Genomic DNA, 16,741 nt, shown 5'->3' with positions numbered 1-16,741 from the left:
GCATATCTTCATATGTTATACTCATGCTGGAAGGAAATCTCTTACAGGTTCTGAACTGCATAAGTGGGTCTTCCTCAAAGTTTAATGACAAAGAATTAGCTTTAAACCACTTATTAATGTCAGTGAAAATTTCACTTGCTACTTATTGCAGTGTTTGTATCATCTGCAAACAAAACAAACTTAGCATCTGGCAATGTAACAGATGAGTAGGTCATTACTATACACACAAGAAAAAGCAATGGACCCAAAATGGAACACATCATGTAATTAATTCCCAATCAGATGAAGACAGACTGCTTACTGCACAGGTATTTCACAACGACACCCTTTGTTTCCTGTTAGATAGATAAGACTCAAAACCATTTCGCAGCATTGCCTAATTTACTTAGGAGAATGCTGTGAGGTTCACACAGTCAAAGGCTTTTGACAGGTCACAGAAAGTGCCAGTAGCCTGTAATTTATTATCTAATGAAATTAAGTACATTCTCACTGTAGGTGTAAACAGCTTTCTCTATATCAGAACCCTTCAGAAATCATAACTGTGACTTGGACAATATATCATTTGCAGTCATATGCTTAAGGAGACACTCGAACACAACCTTTTCAAATATTTTTGAGAAAGCCAGCAAAAGTGAAATTGGTCGTTAGCTTTGATGTATCTCTTTAGCCTTTATACCAGGGTATCTTCCTTTGACTTCAGCAAAGCCTCTGATACAGTAGACCACACAATTCTGTTAAACTGGACACTACAGGTATAAGGAGGAAGAAATAAATGGTTTCATTTGTACATGAAAACAAAGTGCAACGGGTAGAGATCTCTCAAACAAAACTCTAACCATATCATAAAACACCTCACTACCCAGAATACATTAATATTGGAGCCGCCCCCCCCCCCCCCCCCCCGCCCAGGAAATGTGCTTGGCCCAATACTCTTCTTGATATATATATATATCAATGATTTTCCCCAGAGTGTCAAACATGGTGAAACATTACTGGTTGCCGATTACAGTAACATTCTTATCGGTGATACACCACCACGTAGGTAGACAACAATCCACATAAAAAAAAGTATTGGTTACTGCATAAGCAGAAAACCCAAAAGTAACTCTAAAAGTGAAAGATGAGCTCAAAGAATGTGTACCAAAATAGAAAATTTCTAGGAATTCATGTTGACGCACAATTAAGTTGACTGAGAATAATACTGCCATTGGGAAGACTAATAGCTTCAACGTGCTTTGCACTTAGAACAATAAATTCAGCATATAGTAGCTCGTGCACAAGAACAACATATTTTGGATATGTTCAGTCTCTAAATTTGTTATGGGATAATATTCTGGGGAAGAAATGAGTAGAATATACAAACAATCTTTAAGCTACAAAAAAGGTTTGTACAAATCGGACAGAAAGTAGCAAGAAAACTCAACGTGAGTTGTTTAAATCTAAGGGTATCTTGACTGTTCTGTGTGAATTTTGCAAACAGAGAAATCTATCAGTACTGACAGAACAGGTCTTTACATGAACATTGAACTAGATTCAGCCACCACTTACCTCTTAGCTTGTATCTTTGTATTGTAAATATTTGTGTGTTGATAGCATCCATACAATTTATATTATCAACAGATGGATAAATAAATAATTTGCGACGAAAATTAGAAATCTGAATAACAAGTTTATAATGACAATATTCTCCTCAATCGTGTTACTGTTTGAAACGCATGTTTAAATAAGTTCAATGACTTCATTCCTTTACACAAAGCAGACTTACCAAAGCCACACAAAAAGCAATAATTACAGACACACAGTTTATGCATATAGTATTACTTCATGCATTATTTATTCTATGACAAACTCACGCAATTTTTTATGCAGCAATGAGCTATATTTTGCTTTCTGATTCCTTTCCCTTATAGCCTTCCTTCACATCTGATGTCAGCGAAGATTCTGATGAAATACTGGCAGCACTACTGATGCTGCTCACAGTACCAGGTTCTGAAATATGGGAAATGGACACTAGTGTTGAGATTTCTGAACTAAAAATGGTGTGTGTGTGTGTGTGTGTGTGTGTGTGTGTGTGTGTGTGTGTGTGTGTGTGTGTGTGAGAGAGAGAGAGAGAGAGAGAGAGAGAGAGACGGAGGGAGGGGGGGGGGGGGGGGGGGGGGGTGGGGGGAGGTTAAAGCATAGGAAGACAAGTGCCAGTTGCTGAATGTTGTTAAGAATTAAAGACATAATCCAACTTTTTTTAATTCACTGAAGGCAGTTTCTTGGTTTAATTAGGAATGAGAGAATTATTTTCAGATTATTAAATAGCCACTCAACAAGTGATTAGATAAACGGTGGTGGGAGGCAGACAAGTGAGTAATGTACAATAGTCTGATACTGTCCAACATTAAATGAGAGTCAACCAGCCGGAACTCAAGATGGTGCTGCTATCAATACGACACTTAACATGTGTAACTACAAATGTCTTTCACATCCGTAGTATCGCAACAAAAATTAAAACAGGCACTTTAAATTTCTATTTATCTGTTTTCTAAAAGTGGAGCACTCAAATGGCTTGTTCTGCAAATTCTGTGGCTTTACGTATACTCCAAAAACACTGATTACTTGAAACTCTGAAGTATCCTCCCTCCCCAACTACAAGTACAGGTAAACTAAAAATGAGATATAAATACCTGAAAATCATAACTTTCAGCTAGAAGGCTGGAAAAATAGCAGATATACCTCTGAGAAGAAGCACTGGAACAAAACCTTTTATCTACACTCAATACAACAGCAACAATATTCCAGCAAATCACACTAAATTGAGGATGGCAAGAAATCATTGCTATTATTCAGGAGAGGAAGAATCAGGCAAGGACTGGGAGATGTCCTCAAAGAGCTCGTATCTTGTATATGCTTAGTGTAATTTGGAAGCTTTCTCAATAAAAGCTAGGTAAGACATGTTCATTTGCCCATTGCAGTGGCAAGTTATCAATGGTACACGGTAAATAAGTTACGAAATTAATTACTGATAATATGAGTAGTCAACAGCACACATACAGCTTTGGGAAGGATCTCTATCACAAATTCAGCATTACTAAAGGCAACATTATATATAACTGAATGTACTGTAGATCACATAAATAGGAGAAATATTCTAACAGACTTGATTGTATCAACCAGTCACAAGTAAATTTTCTATGATTCAATTAAAATAATCCCGATATGTATTTATGAGATTCACATGTTAGGAGCATTGCTGTCACTCAATGACAAATCTCTCTCAGACTCACACTCACTGTATTGGCTTTTCAGCTGGGAAATGTGTAGCCATGACATGCAAGGTGACCAGGCTAACAGTTTTACTGCTTTGTACTTAACAGGGTTGTCAACTGAAACATATTGATTGGCAGTACAGATGTTATAGGACAATGGTTTCCTAAGCAAAAAACACAAGAAACACAGGTTGCTGTTCTACCTCCCAAGCAACACATTTTCATGACTACCTCCACTGAAAAGTAACTTCCTACTTCACTTTTCACAGCTATGATTTAAAACTGTAAGGTCAGTAGTCTGTATGCCAAACTCGCACATTACTCAACACTCATCTTTTAGTCTGGAGGAATAACAGTGTGTGGCCACTGGGCTCAGGAGAGGGGGGATTTTGTTGTCTTTTTTTTATAGTTATAGAGAAAACAGATGAAGGTCTTAGCCAAGAAATACTGCAAAAAAATAGACCAGGATGGTTCAAACATGAACTACTACAGAGGGCAGTCCAATGACAATGGAGCACACGTTTGCTGTAAAGTACAAAGGTGTCTAGTTAAGAATACATGAAAAGAAAGAACTGGTCTATTTTATAACAAATGTAGCCCACACTTAGTAGGAGCACCCACAGCCGATGCATCTGTCGATGCTCAAACATTTTTTGGAGCTATCCATCATTTATACCTATTCTTTGTGGCTTCAATTTTGAGAAGCGAGACAGTAAAAAAACATGTTCCCTTAACATTAAAATCGCACGGCATGTGGAAGTTATCTGCAATAGTACAGGTGCTTGAAGTTTTTTACATGCATTTTAATAAAGTTATAAAGGCTCCTGAAGAAGTTGAATCTTATAACTTGAAAAAAAAAAAAAAAAAAAAAAAAGAAACTAACACTAAGGTAAAATCAGTTTTAAGGAATAAGAGGAAAAATTCATTGTTTTATCTTGTCGTTCCAGTATGATATCTATCATCTCACCCCCCTTCTGCAAAGAGAAGACCTTAGATTGCTAAAGCTGCTCAAAATAGTCGAGGCCTTTAGAGCTTTTTCAAAACTTCTAGGGACTCCTGTACTTCTGAAGCTATTTCTGAGGCCACAGTATTAGTAGAAAATAATGAGATTTTAATGGAATTCTCGGAGAATACAGTTAGCGGAAAGAAAAAAATGGCCAATAAGCTCTTTCAGGACAAAGTATTTGAACATTCAAAGGAAAATTTGTTCAGAATGTCCCGGTTAGAAATAGCTGACATAGTGATAATGCAGCCAAGTACCAGGCTTAAGACACCGGAGAAAATTAGTAACTTTGCTTTTTGTGTGGTGTGAACTGGCAGCTCCTACATAGAAGATCATTACCAGGAGAATTCATTTTTGAAATTGGAAGTTTTGAGCAGCATGCACTGGCAATAGATAAAGGCAGTCAAGATACCACTGCATCATCCACATTAAGTTTAATTTATAAAGTAAATTGGCAGGGAAAAGGTGATCCCAATCTTACTACAGCCTTAAAAATATTCTTTGCCATCCCCATCTGTTTCCTCTGGAGAAAAAAGTTTCAGCACAAGGTTTAACAAATTTGAGTATAATCTCCATACAGCACCAACTAGCTAAAAAATTTTAAGGGGGGGGGGGGGGGGGGATGAAACAAGGAGAGAGGAAATTTAAGATTGCCCTCCCTCCCCACTGCCCAAAAGTCCTAGTTCTGGCCCTTACTGGGATAAAGGAGAATATTTGATTCTGGTTGTCAGCTTTGACCAGTGACCTAGGATGAACATTGTAAACAGCTACAATGTGGTATCACTGGTGATTTTTTTTCAGATGGGCTTAGTTACAGACCAGTCTGTCATACACCAGGTTTTGTGCTTCCACACTTATTGTCTTGGCAAACTTAGAACCAAACTGAAAATACACACCAAAAGCTCTGAGGTCACAGCAGCTACTAATGTAACACCACTGTTCAAAGCCGACAACCAGTATCAAACAAGCCTCTCGACCCGATCACTGTAGTGTGAATATTAACTCAAGCTTGTACAGATTTCTTAAGAAAAGTTCTGTGAACAGTGAAAGCCTCTGGTACCCACACAGCAACTTTACTACTATGCAGTGCTATGAATTGAATCTTTTAAGATTTCTGTGCTTTTCTCTCTCAAGATATTAATCTTATCAGGAAGGAAGGACCGACCCACAAGCCCAAGCATGATAGGCACCAATCATAATATCTTACTTGATCATCTTAATACAAATTGCCAAATTCGTGATACTTTCTAACCATCTCAAGAGATGTGAGGAATACTAATACTACTGCTACTACTACTCACTCAAGCACGTTTGCAGATTGTAAAATACAGCTACCATTAGTAATGTTTTTAAAGTACAGCACAGTGGCAGTTTTAAATGATATTTTCCATTAGTGTGCTGTGACTTTCAAAACATTAACTTTGACTCTACATTTACAATGCGTAGAAGGCTTCCAGATTCAGCTTATTACTTTATTGAGCAAGAAGTCAAATCCTCTTATTAGTCTCATTTTTCTGTACAACCACGAAATAAAGAACTTTACCTTCTTGACAATCATGGTGCAAGGCATAAGAACAGCCTTGCAATAATATTTAGGAAGATTCTGAATGAGATTAAATACTGAAAGAATCATGAGCAGGCTAAAAATTCACATGACATTTCTGATAACACAGAAAACCATTAGGAAAAATGATTCAGAACCATCAAAACTAAGCATTTAATTGCAAGCATGTGATGATGATGATGAAGTCCCATACTCCTTGACCCATACTCCTTGACAGAATGTACAAGACCGGCACCGCTGTAGTAGGCAAGGTCCTAGCGGATGTGGTTTGCCATTGCCTTCTTCTGACAATAATGGGGATGAATGATGATGATGAGAACACAACACCCAGTTATCTTGAGGCAGGTGAAAATCCCTTACCCCACTGGAAATCAAACCCGGGCCCCCGTGCTTGGGAAGCAAGAACGATACCGCGAGACCATGAGCTGCAGACTGCAAGCATGTACTAGTAACAAATATTTGTTACTTTTTAGGGAGATGAAGCTGTGCAACATTCATGCCTACTGAAGTCTAAGGAAGTGATTTCAAATATTTCAGCACTGGCTTGTGGATTCCCTACTGGAAAATTTAATGTTATCGATGATACATTATAACAGTCAACAGTTTGCAACTAAATTTTCTCTAGAAAACGTAACATTACTGACTGGCTAAAATGGAAGAATATTTGGATTCTAGACAACATGGGTAAATTGTTGGGTTTTGTGAATATGGAAATGGAGTTCTAAGGCTGCCACTACATCTACATCTACACTCTGCAAACCACTGAAGTGCATGACTGAGGGTATGCCACCACATTGTGCCATTTATTAGGGTTTCTTCCTGTTCCATTTATGTATGGAGTGCAGCAAGAATGCTTGTTTGAATGCCTCTGTTTGTGCCATAATTATTCTAGTCTTGTCCTAACGATCCCTATGTGAGTCATTCAAACGGATTTGTATACTCCTAGAGTCGTCATTTAAAGCTGATTCTTGAAACTTCATTAGCAGATGTTTCTTGGGATAGTTTATGCCTCTCTTCAAGTCTGACAGTTCACTTTCTTCAGAATCTCTGTGACACTCTCCCATGGCTCAAAATAACCTCTGACCATCTGTGCTGCCCTTCTTTGTAATAGGTTCAATATCCCCTTCTAGTCCTATTTGGTACAGATGCCACACACTTTAGAAATATTTGAGAATGAGTCAAATGACTGATTTGTAATCAATTTTCTTTGTAGATGGAGTGTACTTCCCCAGTGTTCTTCCAATAAACAGAAGTCCACCATCTGCTTTACCCATGACTGGGTCTATGTGACTATTCCATTTCATACCCCTACAAAGTATTACACTCAGATATTTGTGTAAGTTGGCTGCTTCCAAGAGTGGCTCATTGATACTATAGTCATAATATATTTTTCAATTTGTGAAGTTCACAATTTTACTTTTTGAACATTTAAAGCAAGTTGTCAATCTTTGCATCGCTCTGAAATCTTATCCAGATCTCACTGAATATTTCTGCAGCTTCTTTCATACATTACCTCATTGTAGTCAACTGCACAATCTGCAAAAAGCCTGGGATTACTATTAATATCATCTGCAAGGTCATTAATATAAAACATTGACAACAAGAGCACCAACACACTTCCTTGGAGCACGCCTGATGTTACTTCTACATCTGACGATGACTCTCCATCCAGCACAACATGCTGCATCCTTCCTACCAAAAGGTCCCCAATCCAGTCACAAATTTCATTTGATACCACACAATTGTACTTTTGACAATGAGCATAGGTGTGGTACCGAGTCAAATGCTTTTTGGAAATAAAAAAATACTGCATCTATCATACTGCATCTATCTGACTGCCTTGGCAACGGCCTTGCCACAGAGGACACGCCGGTTCCCGTCAAATCACCGAAGTTAAGCGCTGTCAGGTGTGGCCAGCACTTGGATGGGTGACCATCCTGGCCGCCATGCGCTGTTGCCATTTTTCGGGGTGCACTCAGCCTCGTGATGCTAATTGAGGAGCTACTCGACCGAATAGTAGCGGCTCTGATGAAAGAAAACCATCATAACGACCGGGAGAGCGGTCACCACCTATCTGCATCCTCACCTGAGGATGACACAGCGGTCGGATGGTCCCGATGGGCCACTTGTGGTCTGAAGACAAGAGTGCTATCTGACTGCCTTAATCCACAGATCTCAGTATGTCAGGTATTAGCCAAGTTTCAAATAATCTATGTTTTCAGAATCCATACTGTTTGAGAAGCCTCATTATGTTTGAGCTCGGAATATGTTCTAAGACTACAACAAATCTATGTCAAGGATATTGGACAGTAGCTTTGTGGATCACATCTACTATCCTTCTTGTAGATTGGTGTGACATGCGCTTTCGTCCAAGAACTGGTCACGGTTTTTTGTTCGAGGAATGTATGACAGATTAAAGTTAGGAGAGGTACTAACTCAGTTACAAATTCAGTACAGACCTTGACAGGGATTCCATCGTGCCCTGAAGCTTTGTTCAACTTTAACAATTTCAGCTGTTTTTCAACACCACTGACACTAACACTTATTTCACTCCTCTTTACAGTGGTACAAGGAATAAATCATGACAGTTCTCTTAGGTTTTCCTTTGTGAATGAATATTTGAAAACAAAGATAGGCATTTCACTTTTTACTCCCTCAGCTTCAGTTCCAGTATCATTCGCTAGGGACTGGATACTAACTTTGGTGCCACAATAGCCTTTACATCCAACCAGAATTTCTTTGGCTGTTGTGAAAGATAATTTGACAATATTCTGCTATAGTAGTCACTGAAGGCTTCAAGCATTGCTCTCTTGACAGCTAAACCCGTTTCACTCATCTATTTTCGATGCAGACATCCTCAAAGAGCTCAGGTCTATTTGCTGCCATTCGATCCAAAATATTTCCATCATGAGTGGGTTCTGAACTATCTGTTCTAGGCAGTTTTCAGAACAGCATTTAGAAATGCGTCACAGGAGGTCTTATCACACCCACCACTGCAAAACTGTAATTTTCCCTATTGATTGTGAAACTTATGTACAATCAAACTGAGGTTTTCTCTAAAATTTTCAGTTACATTGGGAGATGAGTCTGGTGGGTGACAGAAGGATCTAATTACTGTTTTATGCCCACATCCTAGATCACTGTCATTTTAGTAACATAGAGCACATCTAACCTGTAAGAATTGTGCTTCACAGAATGAAAAATGGTACGTTGACAGAATGGCTGGGTCAACTCAGCCTACCAATACCGGACCTCAACTTTGTTCCATAATGTAATGGCAATGTAGCGTGCGACATCACAATTTGCAAACAAAAAGAGAACAGAAAACTGATAATATTTCTCTAGCATCTACATCTTCAGAATGTAGGCTGTGGTGACAGACTGATCGGTAGCGCAGCCTATGGTCTGGATTAGGCTGGAAGATGGCCATTTGACAGAGTTTGTGTAGTGGTATTTTACACTTCAGTTAACCCATATGATGGCAAGGGGCACCATAAATGTAGCTTTGTCAGTTAAATGGCATAGAAGAAGAAGTAGTAGTAGTAGTAGTAGTAGCAGCAGCAGCAGCAGCAGCAGCAGCAAACTGTAGCACTTTAACAAAGATTTGGGGCTGTAAGGAGGTGAGGGTGTTTTGTACCATACACTAGGGAGCAGTGAAAGTGGCAGCTGAAGGGAGTACGTCAGCTCCTCCCATCCCGCATCTTCCCTCCATTTGTAAGTGACAATTGGACACATTTGGCCTAGTCTGGCTTAGTCTGTGACTAAGCTCTTACTTCTGCCACTGTGCCATTTCGATCATGGATACTTTCTATCATGGATACTGCCCACGCAGCATCTTAAGAAGCAACAGCTACCCAGTGTTTACCTGTCATTAACATAATTTATGTGGTAATGCTGCACTTCATTCATGCTGTCAGAAGAAACAAAATCTTCTGGGCACTGCAGAAAGCAACAACAAGGGCATGTGGTGTTTCACTATGAACTTTACAGAGAATATTTGTAGAAGTACAGGCAACGTAAACCTGTGGTGAAGAAATGAAGTTTCAGTCTTCATGAAAAGATAAGTGGAAGAACAACTCAACAATTTGGAAGACTTCCAGAAAGAAGTTGTTTTATATTCAAATTCTGTCACTGTGGAAAGTATTCTACAATGCAAAAGGTAGCACATGTTTCACACAACATGATCGCTGTCACAAAGGGCCATCATTTGAGTGGTAAAATTCCAAAATCTTTGGGATTTAGGTACAGAAATTGCAACGATGGAAGACTCATTCTGATGGAGATATCCAACATTGTAGGAAAGAAGAGAATATCTCTCTCGATGAGACTTAGCTCAATCAAAAGGCAATTGCAGGTTGTAAGAACTTACTGGCAAACTAAACAGACATTGTCATGCAGGATCATCTGAATATGCTTTACCAACAGACCAAAGCTAATATTTGTACCTTGCAAATCCAGCAAGAATATTTCATGAATAAATGAACAGTGTTACTTAAGCAAAGCATGTAACAGCAATAAATGTTATGCTTTTTGTTCCTTACCATCCTGAAAGCTGTGAACTCTGTTCCCTCTCTCAGATCCCTTTCCTCACCTTCCCAAAAAATTATCAGTACAAGGCAGAATAACTGCCAGCATATACCGCTGGTCAGCGTTAGTTCCGGAGAGCAGAGTATTTTCTGCTTTGTACCAACATCTAAAATTAGACACTTAAAAGTTCACTTAATCTAAAACAGGTTTAAAATTTAACCAATCAGCAATAATAATGTATTTGGCAGCAATATACCCTCTAAAAAGCAAGAGAATATATTCACATAGAGGCTGATGTTTCACTACAGTATTTTCCTGACACATGCTTCATGACAATAATAAATTGTTTAAATGAAGTCAGTCTGCTTCTTATCCTAAATTCAATACTACAATGGGCTATCTGCAGATTGCAGGTACTATCATTCTCAAGTCAGCACCACATAACATACTGAGCGCACATGTGGCAGACAGCATTGCCTGCTGACAGTTTGTTGGGATTGGCTGGACACACGCCGGGCAGAGGCTTCTGACCTGTCGCAACTGAGGTGTGCAGTGAGATCACAAGTGAGAAAACTATGCAAGAAAGGTGGAGTGGGGTGCCTTCTACACCTGCCCCTCCAGCCACCACTTTCACTGCTCCCTAGCATACTTCATTTTTCACCTTAAAATATGTTATTGCCATTTACATATTCATTTCTATCACTTACGCTGCAGCAATCACCAATACATGGAACTTCTTGTACGTATCAGTTTCACTTTTTTGTTTTTAACAGCAACAGCATAACTGCCAGCTGCAAGAATATCTGGTGGCATTCTGCATGTCAGCCAGCAATAACACTGCCTTGTCAAAAAACATTTCATTGTAAACATTTTCATGGATTATGAAGTAAGGATATAAAACTTGGGAGAGCGTTGAATCGGGATATAAAACTAGATGAAAGAACATTGGTGCTGGTGAGTGTTCTCTAAATTCCTCCAAACGGATAATTTGCTAACTGTTCTAGTGATTGGTTTATGATAGTGTGGTCAAATAATAGCAAACTTTTAAACGTATTTTGGAATGTGAACGAGTTTCTCCCAGCTTATTTGATAATCAAAATATCCACAGGTGTACTGCCGGTCTACAGTGTTGGACACTGTAGACCGGCAGTACACCCGTGGATATTTTGAGTATTTTGGAATGCTTTGTTCATTTCCACAGTTACCTCTCAGTTTCAACAGCAAGAGATTATCAGCTACAGGTACCATCTTTCTTAACAATTCTTAAAGTATGCGATACTTCCATACGTAATTCCATTGTCCTCCGAACATTCCTGAACATTCTGATTGAACAGACCAATTGCACTTCCTCAAGGTACTCCTCTTACTACCTTCTTTGCAGCAAAGATATACCTAGGTGTGAATATCTAAGGCAATATAACACGAAAAAAGTTATTGCAGGAGAGGCATAAGCCAGTTTTGTTCCCTGGAGGATTTTGGGGAGGTGGGTCTAACCACAGAATGTTACCTAGGAATTTGTACAAACACATTTCACAGATGTTCATAGGAACACACGAAGATTACTCTTACAGTAATGTCAATAATGAGCTAATTACAGATGAAACAAGACTGTAATGGCCACATGGAAATTTGACTTCTCTGAAATGACAGTTCAATGCAGTCACATCGCCAAGCAGGTGAACAACAAAAACCAATGGGGGAGATTACAAGGAAAGAATTACTTTGCGAACTAGACTTCAGAATAAAATTTCACACATGGTTCTAGAACTAGATAACCTATCTTCTCACCACACCTAATAAAGTGCACACATGAACAATATGGAAAAGGAAATAATACACTACTTTCAACATTATGGCCTACAAAGTATGAACGCAATGTAGGTAATAAACGGAGTATCTAGTAAATGACAGAATTAGCTGTTCACAGAAAAAGCATGGAGAAAAACTGTTTGTAAAAAGTGACTTAACAATCAAAGAAATGTAAAGATAAGTTCTTTGCATAATGTAGAGTTTTTAAAGCTGGCAGTGATTACAGCAAGGTTTCCTTTCTTTATCTCCTTTACTTACATATTCTGTAGTATGTAATACCATAAGTAATATTGTTCACATTATTTTTGTAAACCTTACTTTCTTCCTGGTAGTTATATTTGCTCTTAAAAATCCAGCACTCCTGACATTTTCTTCCTCTTATCTACACTTATTAAAACTGTATTTTCGGTACCTGATCACCCAATTATGCTTTTTCATGGCTTACCCTAATCGCTGGAGCAAAGGTAGGTGATTTCTTTGAAGAGACTCTTTCCACAGACATGTAGTGTGTGACTGGCGATAGACATTTTTCTTTATGAACTATAATTTTCTCTACATCTCTATGCAACTGCATTTTTTGTAATGCAGCTCATGATTTGTCTCATTATTGTTAAAATGGTCCATGGACAAACATTTTCTATTCAGAAATGTGAATATAGTGAGCCTGCAAATATGGCTACATGCTGAACATTTTGAAGTTTAGTTTTTTTAAAGAAATATGCAGATGTAATTCTTATCCACCAACTTTTACACAACAGAAATTCTTCTACAGATTAGGAGTAATTGTCATGGAGAAACTTTTTCAGTTTGTTAACGAATTTTACTTTGCTGTCTCTCACACACTTTGTATCACTGGATGAGTGAACTTTTGCTGAATCATTCTGCACCACTTTCTGTGCTAATGACAACCTTAATGTGGAGTAATGAATGTCAATTTTCCTTCTGGAATGGTTATTACGTACATCATTGTTATTATGAACTGTAGAGGGTTATTTACAACAAACTTCATGAGAGAATATATATACTGTGAAGTAGCAGAGGCCCTAGTCCTTGAACAAATGTCTACAAGATGAATGTGCGTGAGCAACACACATTAATGCACTATGTCTTTGAGCAACAAAGACAGTCTTCCTTAAAGATGAGTTATCCGAGAACATTATTCCCTATGGCATTAGCGAATGAAAATATGCAAAATATGACAACACAGTGATTTCTCTCTCCCAAGATTTGCAATGATTCCAAGAGCAAATGTGGCTAATTAAGTTGTTTTAGTAGTTCCATAATGTGCCTTTTCCTGTTGAAATTCTCATTATTGTGGACACCAAAGAATTTTGAAGTTTCCACCCTGTTTATTACTCTAATTCCTCACCATTCGTTACACTTGCTATTTGGCTACGTACCCCTTGATGTGTAGAAGTGAATATGTGTTTTATTTTTTTTACACTTGAGGGTGAGACTGTTTGCAGAAAACCAGTCAATGACACTTTTAAGAATGTTGCTCGCCATTTCTTCTGTTTCTGTAGATGTGCTTGGATTGACTAGAATATTAGTCTCACCTGAAGAAAAAAATTCTGCTTCTTGAGTATCAGAAGATTGTTTACATATATGAGGAACAATTGTGGACCTATTGTGAAACCCCTTATGCGATTTCTGCCCAGCCAGAATTACATCAAAAGACTATGTTGGTTAAAAGCAAGTATCTGCATTCTTTTGGTTGTATATCACATCACACATTGGTTGGGGATATCATGAAGCCCATGAAACTTCCATAGAAAATAACAACCAGCACTTTTTTCTTTTTTAATGCTTGTAACATTTGGAGAGTGAACATGCGAATGGCATTCTCAGTAGAGCAACTCTTCTGAAACGCGAAGTGTGATTTGCTGAGGATATTATTGTTGCTAAGATGAGATACTAGTATATAATAATCACCTTCTCAAAGATTTTGGAAATTGATGTCAGCAGTGAAACAGGTCAGTAGTTATCAACATATCTTATCTTTCTTAAAAAGGGGTTAAACAATGCCATATTTCAGTCTGGAAAAATGCTTTGAGTTACTCATGCATCACATATCCCAGATAAGACTGTTTATTACATAGTAACAAATTTATATTACCCAATTTGAAACACCATCAAAACCAGATGAGAATTTGTTTTAGAGATTCATATAACTGAATTTTACAAGTGTTACGTTTTCCACACATTGCTGCAATTTTTCTCTTTAACTGTGTCTCTCTGGGCTTTCTACTATATTTAAGAAACTTATTATATATAAAAACAAAGATGAGGTGACTTACCGAACAAAAGCGCTGGCAGGTCGATAGACACACAAACAAACACAAACATACACACAAAATTCAAGCTTTCGCAACAAACTGTTGCCTCATCAGGAAAGAGGGAAGGAGAGGGGAAGACGAAAGGAAGTGGGTTTTAAGGGAGAGGGTAAGGAGTCATTGCAATCCCGGGAGCGGAAAGACTTACCTTAGGGGGAAAAAAGGACAGGTATACACTCGCACATATCCATCCACACATACAGACACAAGCAGACATATTTAAAGACAAACTCTTTGTCTTTAAATATGTCTCTTTGTCTTTAAATATGTCTGCTTGTGTCTGTATGTGTGGATGGATATGTGCGTGTGTGCGAGTGTATACCTGTCCTTTTTTCCCCCTAAGGTAAGTCTTTCCGCTCCCGGGATTGGAATGACTCCTTACCCTCTCCCTTAAAACCCACTTCCTTTCGTCTTCCCCTCTCCTTCCCTCTTTCCTGATGAGGCAACAGTTTGTTGCGAAAGCTTGAATTTTGTGTGTATGTTTGTGTTTGTTTGTGTGTCTATCGACCTGCCAGCGCTTTTGTTCGGTAAGTCACCTCATCTTTGTTTTTATATATAATTTTTCCCACGTGGAATGTTTCCTTCCATTATAAGAAACTTATTAAATATATTTGCTGCCTGTGACGTTATTTACAGCCCTCCGTTCAATCCAATGGTGATGTCATCCTGTTCTGTGGCTGGCGTTGCGTGTCTAGTTCCCCTACATTCCACATACCCTTGTGCCTATTGTCGGAATAACCGATTTCTGAATTATGTGCATGTTACTTTTTTAAAAATAATCTTTCTTAGTAATTTCGAATAGTTTTTATAGTGTGTAACTACTGCATGATCTCTACTTGTTCTTGCCAACACATTCATTCCCCTTTTCCTTTCACCTGATACTTTAATCCCCCCTAGTGATCCATTTTTTTAACATGACTGTTTAATGTTCTTTCCGCTTAGCTTATATGGAAAGCTATTTTCAAATGACGATATAAATTTATCATGGAATTGATTTTCTTAACATTTCCTTCAATATATATTTAATCACCGTTCATCTCTTTTCAACTATTTGTAAAAGCATCTGGCCTGCAGTCAATTATTCTGACACCCACTAAAGAGTGTCCATACTGTAAGGCACTATGTTATTTATCCCCATCCAAGAAGTTTAGAGATGAAATGACAGTATCTCCCCCATATGGAAATAGTAGCCAGAAAACAATCACACTTAAGATATTATTTTGTACTTCAAACAATTTCTTTGTTCAAACTAAACAATGCTGAAAAACTATTTGGTTGTGCACTAATCAATCACTTATAAAATGGGTACAAGCTGTTCAGTACACACAGCACAAAACATGAATTGGGGCTTGTGTACTGCTAATTTAACATAGGGTAGACCAATTTTCTTTTCTCTCCCTATGTAGTTTTAGGTTGTGTAGAATGGAAAGTAACTACGTTTGACCCAAGTGCTAGGCGCTATTTCTGTGCGAAAACACTTATCATTGTAGTTTGTAATCTAGTTCTTAAATTGCTAGTCATAAAATAAATTTATTTCGAAAATAATTTCTCCACAATTACTTCAATATTTATTAATAGGCTATTGACATATTTCATATTACGCGGAAAAACAATTTACGGTAGATACCATTACATGATGAAGTGCGATCGATACAAGGCGCAACACAGCATCGTCTTTAAAGTATTGCACATTCAATAAGCTGCATAAAATCGCGAATGAGTTTACCAAAGAATATTACCCGCGCGTTCCTCGTCCGACTCGGGCGCTTCTCCTGCGTCTATTATGCCCTGCAAACTGCCAGCACTCGAAATTCCAGCCTGGTGGAATGGAGCATCCTGAAAAACAATGTATATACAACAATTGCAATACACATACGAAAGATAAACAACTGAAATACATCACACTACCAAAATAGCTAATGCCTCGCCACTACTGTCAGATTCCAGATCTCCAGAAACTACGCCCGGCCAGCATCCTTCCCACCTTCAATCGATCTGCAAAGCACTTCTACGCACAGACATTTCAACGGTCGTCGGATAACAAGCAATCACTGCCGTCAAGGATGTTGGTATATAATCACTGTGATGAAACACCCTAAAGGCCCGTCCACACGTTACGATCTGTCTGCGCAAATGTCTGCGCACATCACATCTGCGCAGACAGATCGTTGCGTGTGGACAAAAGATTTGCACCAACCTGAGGTGTGTGCAAACCTGGAAGTTGGAGTTGGAGGTTTGAGCGAAACCTCTC

At 38.4% G+C, this 16,741-nt stretch overlaps 1 protein-coding gene across 5 annotated transcripts in view; it reads right to left on the bottom strand.

The window, feature by feature from the left end:
• Positions 1 to 16,540, bottom strand: part of LOC124723225 (mucin-5AC-like) — an 81,258-nt gene extending 64,718 nt beyond the window's left edge. For 4 of the 5 annotated variants that reach the window (XR_007006546.1, XR_007006547.1, XR_007006548.1 and 1 more), the window contains exons 1-3: positions 16,399 to 16,540; positions 16,230 to 16,326; positions 1,854 to 1,989 (exon numbers count right to left, since the gene is read on the bottom strand). The gene's annotated coding sequence lies outside the window, so the exon portion shown is untranslated. Of the gene's footprint in view, positions 1 to 1,853; positions 1,990 to 16,216; positions 16,327 to 16,398 lie in introns of all 5 variants that reach the window. The other variant, XM_047248415.1, reaches the window with a different exon arrangement.
• Positions 16,541 to 16,741: the final 201 nt, after the last annotated feature.

This window comes from Schistocerca piceifrons, chromosome X (assembly GCF_021461385.2).
Source record: "Schistocerca piceifrons isolate TAMUIC-IGC-003096 chromosome X, iqSchPice1.1, whole genome shotgun sequence".
In the NCBI taxonomy this organism is placed as follows: Eukaryota; Metazoa; Arthropoda; class Insecta; order Orthoptera; family Acrididae; genus Schistocerca; species Schistocerca piceifrons.
The sequence above is the reverse complement of the archived record's forward strand: the minus strand, read 5'-3'. Positions and strand labels throughout refer to the sequence as shown.